The sequence below is a fragment of the Corvus cornix genome, chromosome 8 (assembly GCF_000738735.6).
Source record: "Corvus cornix cornix isolate S_Up_H32 chromosome 8, ASM73873v5, whole genome shotgun sequence".
NCBI classification, from domain to species: Eukaryota; Metazoa; Chordata; class Aves; order Passeriformes; family Corvidae; genus Corvus; species Corvus cornix.
The window spans coordinates 2,431,827-2,440,315 of record NC_046338.1 but is presented as its reverse complement, the minus strand read 5'-3'; positions in this window follow the sequence as shown (position 1 = coordinate 2,440,315).

Below are 8,489 nucleotides of genomic sequence, written 5' to 3'. Positions count from 1 at the left end.
CTGGGATGTATTTTTTCCCTTCCCTCCTGCCCGCGGTATTCAGTTTAACGCTTTATTTATAGTTTTGTAGCTCATCCTGTTTGCACAGATGCGAATCAAGAGCGGTGGGAAGGGAAATCTGCGGGGATGGGCTCGGGATGCAGAACTTGAGTGGTGTTTGCACCAGCTGTTCTCTGGCTCGGCCCTTCAGCCCCGCCCGGTTCATGTCGGGCCCTTGTTCCTTAATGCAATCACAGGGAAAAAGTAAAGAAAAGGCAACTGGGGTTTTAGGCTTTGAGCCTCCCCATGTGCCCAATCCCAATGTGCCCATCCAGCTGCACCAAGCCACCATTGTGACAGTTCTGGGGACAGGCAGAAATCAGCAGTTTAGTGACGCCAAGTAATACCCTCAGTGTTAGGTAAAGCTTTTGATTTTCCTTGTCTTTGAGACACAGGGACAAATCCCAGCCCTGCTCCAGCTGTTCTGGAGCGTGGGAGAGCAGCAGCTCCAGTGATGCTGGGGCAGCATATGGTCTCCATCTGGGCCAGGAACTCAGCATCCAATGGGGATGGATGTGGCCCACTGGGATCCCCCCTTCCTTTGAGAAGAGCCCAGAGACCTTTCAACTCTGACTGGGAACATCACAGGGGGAGATCTGAGGGTTGGGCTCTGGCTGCTGCCCAATCACCCAGTAATTCCAGAGCCCTCCTGGCAGTGCCCAGGCTCCTGGTGAACAGGGAGGAATAAAATATCCCATTACCCAGTTCAGGAGTGACTGGGACTCTGCCCAGACATGGTCTGCCCTCATTCCCTTGTGAGGGGCTCAGGTGCTGAGTGAGAGGAACACATTTCCTGAGGACTTTTGCAACAGATCAAAGAATTAATGGAAAAGGGTGGGAGCCTTCAGGCTTCCCAAGACAGCCCCTGTTCCTGCTGCTCAGGGTATTCTGGCAGTGCCCAAAAGAGAGGGATCATGGTATCAGGGGATTTTTTTGGCTGGTGGAGGCGGGGGGTGATTCTGACATTGTTTTCTTCTCTTGTTCCTGATCAACGAACCAACTTTGATGTGTAGCCATGGCCTTGCAGACACAGCACCTCTCCTGCTGCTCCTGGGACCGTGCACCTTATCCATTACCCATCCCTTGTGCTCATCCCAAAGCCATGATGATGCCTGAGCCCTAATGACAACAACGAGGCTTTTGCAGCAGAAACTCTGGGCCTACAGGAAGCTCTTGTGGTCACAGACAATGAGCTGAACTTGTTTTTATTCTCTTTTCCCTGGGGTTAGATCAAAGTGCTCAAAGGTGTGTGTGGGGGGGTAAGAAGCTGGGGTGGCAGCTCACAGCACACATTTCTGTAAATGTGCCTCACAAAAGCACCAACTACCAAAAAACCCCATTTTTCAGGAAACAGTCAAACTTAGTTCCCCTTTTCAGTCACTGAGGTTTCACTTGCTCAACAACTGGAGGAAAAGGAGTCTTCTCCATGAGCTGTAGGTGCTTGGAAGTGTAATATGGATGTGGATCACTTGTGTGACCCCTCTTTAAGCCCAGAGGATAAACGGTGCTTTCAAACAAAACGGGATAAACACAGAGAACTTTGCTGTCTGCATAAACGAAACCTGATAATTTGTTTAAAAGCGGATTAGGAGAATTTGGGGAGCGCTCCAAGGCGGCTGATGCACATGAATATCGAAGAAGCCTCTTGCCAGGAGCTGGGAGGGGACATCAGGAATGCAGCCACAGCCTCTCCCTGCCCATCTTCCCCTGTGTCCTCCAGCTCCCCGCTCGGGCGGTGTCGGAGGCCGCGTCCTCTGCACTGAATTTCCATCTTGCAGAGTTCATCTATTCTTAGGCGAGGTTGTGAGTCATTAAGCGCTTTCAGATTGTTTATTTGTCAAGCCACAGGCACTTACATTTACTTCTGAAGCCAGGCAAGCCGCTCCAAGGATTTCTCTGTGCCACAGAAATTACTAGGTGAAATTCCACGGCAGGAGGTCAGCCCTGCCGCCCGGAACGCTGCGCGCCGGATCTGCCCAAGGGCTCCTTTTCAAAGGTCGATATAAGAGGGGAAAAGAACAACAAGAAGAATGTGGTTTCCTACAGCCTTTCACCACCTGATTTAGCTTTTATGTGTGTTTTTTAAGAGAGGCACTGGACTTTGCTGGCTGGCTGCAGCGCCTCGGAGGGTGGATGGCGGTTTGGATGGGGAAGGGACTCCCTCGGGAAGCAGGTTTCCCTACAGGGGTGGGATTAGACCCTCCTGCAGCTGCCAAGAGCAGCCCGACAGGAGCAGGGAGAGGCTCCTGCCCCATGCTGGGAGGAAAACAGAATTGATGTCGTGTCCAGAGCCTGCAGTGTCGGGGCAGGGGCTGATGTGATCAAGTCCCTTTGGAAAGTCACAGAATTGCTGTTGTTCTATAGGATGTCACATTTGTGCCAACATCCATTTTTGTAGATTTTCTGCAAACTTCTGCCCCTCTGCTGTGCTCACAGAGCTGCCTTGTATGGTCTGGGAATGCCAAAACCCTGCCCCATCCACCCACCATGCCTGTGGCCTTTCACTTTTGTCTGGAAGCATGAATGGGGCAAAATGCTTCTGCCAGTATCTGGGTGCTGCAGGAATACAAATATCAACCCAGCAAAGCAGCTCCATTTGGGAGGGGTTTATGGACCATGCCATGATTATCGTGAAACTTGACTGTGCATCCCCTTTCACACCCCAAACCCAGCGCTTCCTTACACATCCCAGCCAGCTGGATGCAGGCAGGAAAAATTGTGCAGGGCAGAGACAACCTCTGTGTCCAGGAGAAGAAACAGCCTCCAGGAACTAACCTGGTGCTCAGTCAGCCCTGTGGCACCCTGGTTGTGCACATCCTGTGATCCCCAAAGTGATATGGAAAAGGCTTCATTTGCTTATGGCACATGGATCACCCTTGTGACGTTCACATCAAACCCCGTGGGCTTGCCTGGCAAATTAATTTGCTGTAGTTGTGGTCCCAAAAAGGAATTGTTATGTCCTTGCAAGCATTTAGGTTGCCAAGAGAAGCTGTGGATGCTCCATCCCTGGAAGTGTCCAAGGACAGGTTGGATGGGGCTTGGAACACCCTGGGATAGTGGAAGGTGTCCCTGCCCATGGCAGGGGGTGGAGTGGGATGATCTTTAAGGTCCCTTCCAACCCAAACCAGTCAGGGATTCTGTGATGAACAAGAACTGCTGTTGCTCATAGCTCGGGTGGCTCTGGCACAGCCACAGCTGGAATTCACACATCCATTGATAGACTCCAAATCTACTCAAAGGGAATTTCTTTGTTCCTTTGTCCCTTGTAAAGTGGTTGCCATTTTTCTATAAATCTCTTGTGGACAGGTGTGTGTTCATGAACTTGGGCTTACTGTGGTGCAGCTCTTCTTAGGAGAGAGAACCCATGCACGTAACAGAGAGGCTCAGCTGTTCTCTGCCTTAGCTTTGGTTTCCTGGATTTTTACTCCTATGTCATTTGTCCCTCTGCTCCAAGGCATGGTCTGACTCCCACTGACTCACCACGCTGAGATTTCTGCCCCTCAGTAGTGGTTTAGTGCCTGATGACTCAGGGGCCAACTTCTCTGTAATCCTCCCAGGGAGCTGCACCTAGAAAAGCCCTAGAGATTCCTCCAGTTCCATCCTCCAGGCTGAAGGGTCAAATGTGACCTGTTGGTTTCACAGGGATAAAGATGTTACCTGTTCTAAAACTGCCAATTCTCTTTAAAAGCCAAGCAAGGGTGTTTAATGATGTTTTTGGTGCTGTGAACTCCACAGACTGCAGCCTGCGTGAGGAGATGTTGGTTTTGCTGGTCACCTCCCTCCTGTGACCCACTTCTTGTACCAAGGGATGGGGCAGAAGGAGGAACTGATTTACCCCTGCACACCTCAACATCACAAAGGCTTTCATCAAGTTTCGCTTCCACTTGAGTTATTCATTCACTCACGTGATGATGTCTTTGGCAGCTAACAAAACACAGCGTTCAATTTTAATATCTGTTAAGTCTCTGGGATAGGCAAGGATCCCATTCTTCAGCTGAGATTCCAGCAGGGAGTTCAGAAATTCAGGAGGAGAGGCTCTGTGGTGGGGACAAGACCTGGCACAGTTCTGTACGAGACCGGCACAGCCTCTGCAGCTCCCTGCTTGAGGTGGCTGTGTTGGGGTCACGGACACTTTGCTGTGTTATTCCTTAAAACCTGCAGAAATGGCTCTGCTGTGGATAAAAGCAAGTCCTCACCTGAATCTTAAACCTTTATAATGGTGGGCTCGTGTCCCTAGGTGTGGATGAGGAATTATAGAAACCCTCCTAGGAATGTCTGTCAGTGGAGATGCTGCCAGCAGATGGTGCAAGCATGTGCAGGTCGGGCTTCCTCCTTCCTCTGCTTCCAGGAGTGAGTAACAGCTCTGAGAGATGTTATTCCGACCTCAAACAGAGATGGGAGAGATGGTGTGTATATTTTTATTTGGTTATGGTTTGCAGTGTAGCACCTGCCTTCCCATGTGAATTCCAGCCCATAGCAAACTGCACTGCCTCTGCTACCAGAGAAGCTCTGGATCCGTATTTATATCAAACAGAGCAGCAGGATGTGAGCTGTGGAAGAAAATATGCACAGACAGGCAAAAGCTGGGGAAAACACACTTAAGGATGCAACAGCACCACATACAGAACATCCCTTTTTTTTCCTGCAGCTTTGCTTTCAGAGAGATCTGAGGAGAAATGTTCTGTTTCAGACCTGGCCACAGAACCCTCTTGCCTCTGGCAGATTTTCAGAACCACACGTTTATCTTGTTATGAACTAATTAATCTACTTTATCTCTACCTTATGGGTGCAATTATTGCTATTCCCTTAGATATCACACATGCATATGTAGCTCTAGGAAGTTCAGAGATCACATCCAACTGTGTTTTCTCCTAAGAAGGAGATAAATGAGAGCCAAGGCTGTGCTATCAGTAGCTAAATACCTTGACCTCCAAACTTATAAACTCGCCCACATGGAGGAACTTGTTATGGTTTGTGCATAGACAAGCTCATGGTTTGTGGCTCAGGCCTCCAAGCTGACATTTGCCCTCTGAAGCTGAAATTAAAAGGAGTTCCCTGCAGGCTTTCCATGGAGTTTACAGAACTGTAGCAATCTCTGATTTATTCTTTCCTGCCTTCCCTAAAATCTGTATCTTTATGGATGCCAGAAAACAGCTGGCCCCATAGGTCAGGGGTTTGGGCCAGGTTTTACTTGGCAGAGGGTGAAGCTGCTGTAAGTCCCCAGGTGGGAAGGAGTCGCTCTGTGACCCAAAGTAGGATCTCACGCCTGACAGAAGACAGTAGCTCTGCTGCTGCCTCACCCTCTCAGTCTGACATCAAATTGCCCAAACTCATCCTGTTTTGTTGCCCGAGCCAGGCACAGCCCTGCAGAGGTGCTGCTCTCACAGGGACTGGAGTTCTGCAGTGGCCAAATTGTTCCCACATGCCCTGAGGCAGCAGCACCGAAGTTAAAGAAAGGGTTATGAAATGATTTGAGATCCTCTGAAAGCAGATGTAGCTCGTCAAGCAGGAATAATTCAGGGTTTGTGACGTTCCCAGGCTGCTTGCTGTGGGAAGAGTCAGATTTCCTTTCCTGTGGAGTAAAGCAAGTTGGACAATTTGTTCCTGTTTCTGGCTGTGAAAGGGCACAGTCTGCATGAACTGTGGGGATCACCAAATAACAAAATCCCTAAATACTCATTTCTATTCCTTCTGCCTGAAGCCAGTCCTGTCCTGACATTTCATAGTCAGTATTCTTATTTGTCTGAATGGTTTCTTACCTTTTCTGTGTGGGGAATTTGACCAAGAGTCATATTCCTCAGGAATTAAATGGGTTTTGCCCGGCGTAGGCTGCAGAACTTCCCACCCCAAGGTCCCCGGGTGATCCGAGCCTGCTGAAAGAGCACATTGTCTGCACACAATTTGCACCAAAATTCACAGAATAATTCTAACAATACAAGAGCCCTGACAGATTTATAGGCCTATCACTGATATGGCTGCAGGCTCTGGCAGCTGATTTATATCATTCAGTAACAGCTAAAGGTGGGGGGGGTTTCCCCTGCTGGGAATCGTGCTCTGTACTGGAAGCTGCCTCCAAGACTCCAGAAATCCCATCTCTGGGGAATCTGCTCCTTCCAGGCATTTCATGTGGTTATTTTTGGCTGTGCCTGTGGAGATTTCTGGTTTCCCAGCACAGCTATTTTTATAACACATGGCTGTGAAGTCCATAGTATCAGACATAATTTGATTTTGCGCGTTGGAGTGCCTCAGGACCATACGTAAGGAATCACTGCCTGCTGCACCTGCTCCTTCTTTGGCCTGTGCCTGAAACACTCCTTTACTGTATGGAGCTGAAGCTTCAGAGCCTTCTAGACAACAGTGCCTTTATGGAGCGTGCTAAGCTGCCATAAATATTTAATTAGGTGTTACTGGGGGTTTGGAAAGATACAGAAAAAAATAATCCCCATTTCCTTGCATTTAAACAGAATGTTTCCCTGCTGGAAAAATTTCCCCGCATTAACCATTGACGGGGAGCCGTATTTTAAGAGGGGGCATAAAAATTTGAGAGGGTGTGAGGCTGGTGAAGAGGACATTTCAGGGAGCCAAGGGTTTTTCCTCGGTGGGAAGGAGCGGCTGCATGGCTGGTTTGAGATGGAGCTGTGTGGGTGTCTTTGAGGCAGCACAGCCCCATGTCAGGCTGGTGGGTGAAGCTTCTTCCCAACCAGGGGAGCTTCTGCTTCCCAAAAATAAATAAGTCATGGCTTCAGGGGCATTTTGTAACGAATCAGCAAACCAGGCTGTCCTGGGCATCCAGGTGGTGGCACTGCCTGGATTGTTTCCTGTGCCCCAAACTGTTGGATACAACAATGATCTGGACCGGGATTACAGTTGATGAACTCAGTAGAGAAAGGTGAGAGAGAAGAAAGAAGAAGCAGATGTGTGACTGTGCTGCCTAATTTTAAAAATCAATCATCTGTCAGACCTGCAGCTAAGTTTTCACCCCAGTTTTCCATCCAGGTGTCAGAGGGGAAGCTTAAATATCATTCAGAATGTCTCATAATTATATTGGCTTTGTCTCTCAAAGCCAGAGAGAACTAATTTAGAGTGGAAATTAAAAATGACATATGCATGGTTTGGTCAAAATAACGATGATGGGGAATTAGGGAGCAATTTGTGAGTATATTAAGGGAGGGAAATTATTTAGAGCAAGGTAAGGGCTATATGCAATCAGATGAAATTACCAGTAGAAAAAGTAAAACAGGAAGTTTTAATTTTAGTTTTAAAAATCTAGGACTCAGACCTGACACTGAGCTCTGCTGGGCTGCTCAACAGCTCAGCACAGGATGGCACAGAGCCTCTTTAAGGGGATGATTTGGGAATTGTCCCCACACTGTGGGTAATGAGCAGGTGAAGTTGTTCCAAACGTGTGCTGAGTGAGCATTCTGAGAGGTGCTGCCCTGTCTTGGCTTTACCTCTGTACTGCTTGTGTGGCAGGTGCATTTGTTGATTAAAATAATGATTATATCGATGGAAACTGAGGTGGCTGCTTCATTAGCCAAAAAAATGTAACACACAGTCCAAAGCCCCACAACCACCACGGGAAATGCACTTCCAGTCTCTCGAAATTGCTCTGCAAACATCTCCCTTCCCTCCTTCACTCAGTTACTGCCCCTGAAAGTCAAACCATGAGCCTGGAAATGTCCACGAGCCTGACTCTGCACCCAAATCCCGGCCTTCCGACGTCACCGATGGTGTTCCTAGGCACAAGCACACCTGGAGTTTAGCTAACACAAGGAATGAGGAATTACCTAACGTGGATTTAGACTCTCAGACTGTAAAACCCTTGGATATAAATAGTCTCCTCTCATGTTTGCTGAAGCAGATTGCAAAGCACACACTGGGCAGGGCAGACCTTGGTTGGGATGAACGGCCTCGGTCACGGCACTTCTGTATCATATTGAGCCAGCCTGGAGCAGCTGGAGCCCTGCCCTTGGAGCTCATTCCAGTCTGGAATCCAGTCCCAAGGCCCAAACACTCAGAGATTTCACCCTGTCTCAGTACAGCCACGGGTTGGACTGCCCAGCACCTTCCAGCTGCCTGTGAAGCGACTCCTCGGCCAATGACTCGAACCAGCAGCGTAACACAGACTTAATTAAACACTTTATTAATCAGCCAAGCACTTCCACGACCTCCGGGCACCACCCACCTGGATAAGACTCTCATCTCACACAAAAGAACCTCTGTAGTCCTGAGTGTCTATTAACTGCAGGGACCTCAGGCAGTGTTTGTTGAGCTAAAGTTCACATGGCAGAGCTCTGGGGGAAATCCACCCATGTTCAGTGGGAATGCAGTATCCCAACAGCTTCAGAGCTCTGGGGATCACACAGGCCAAGGAAATTAATCAATATATTCGCCTTCAGAATCTGAGCCTTGGTTCCTTGAGTGGGCAGGCACACATGGGTATTTTACCT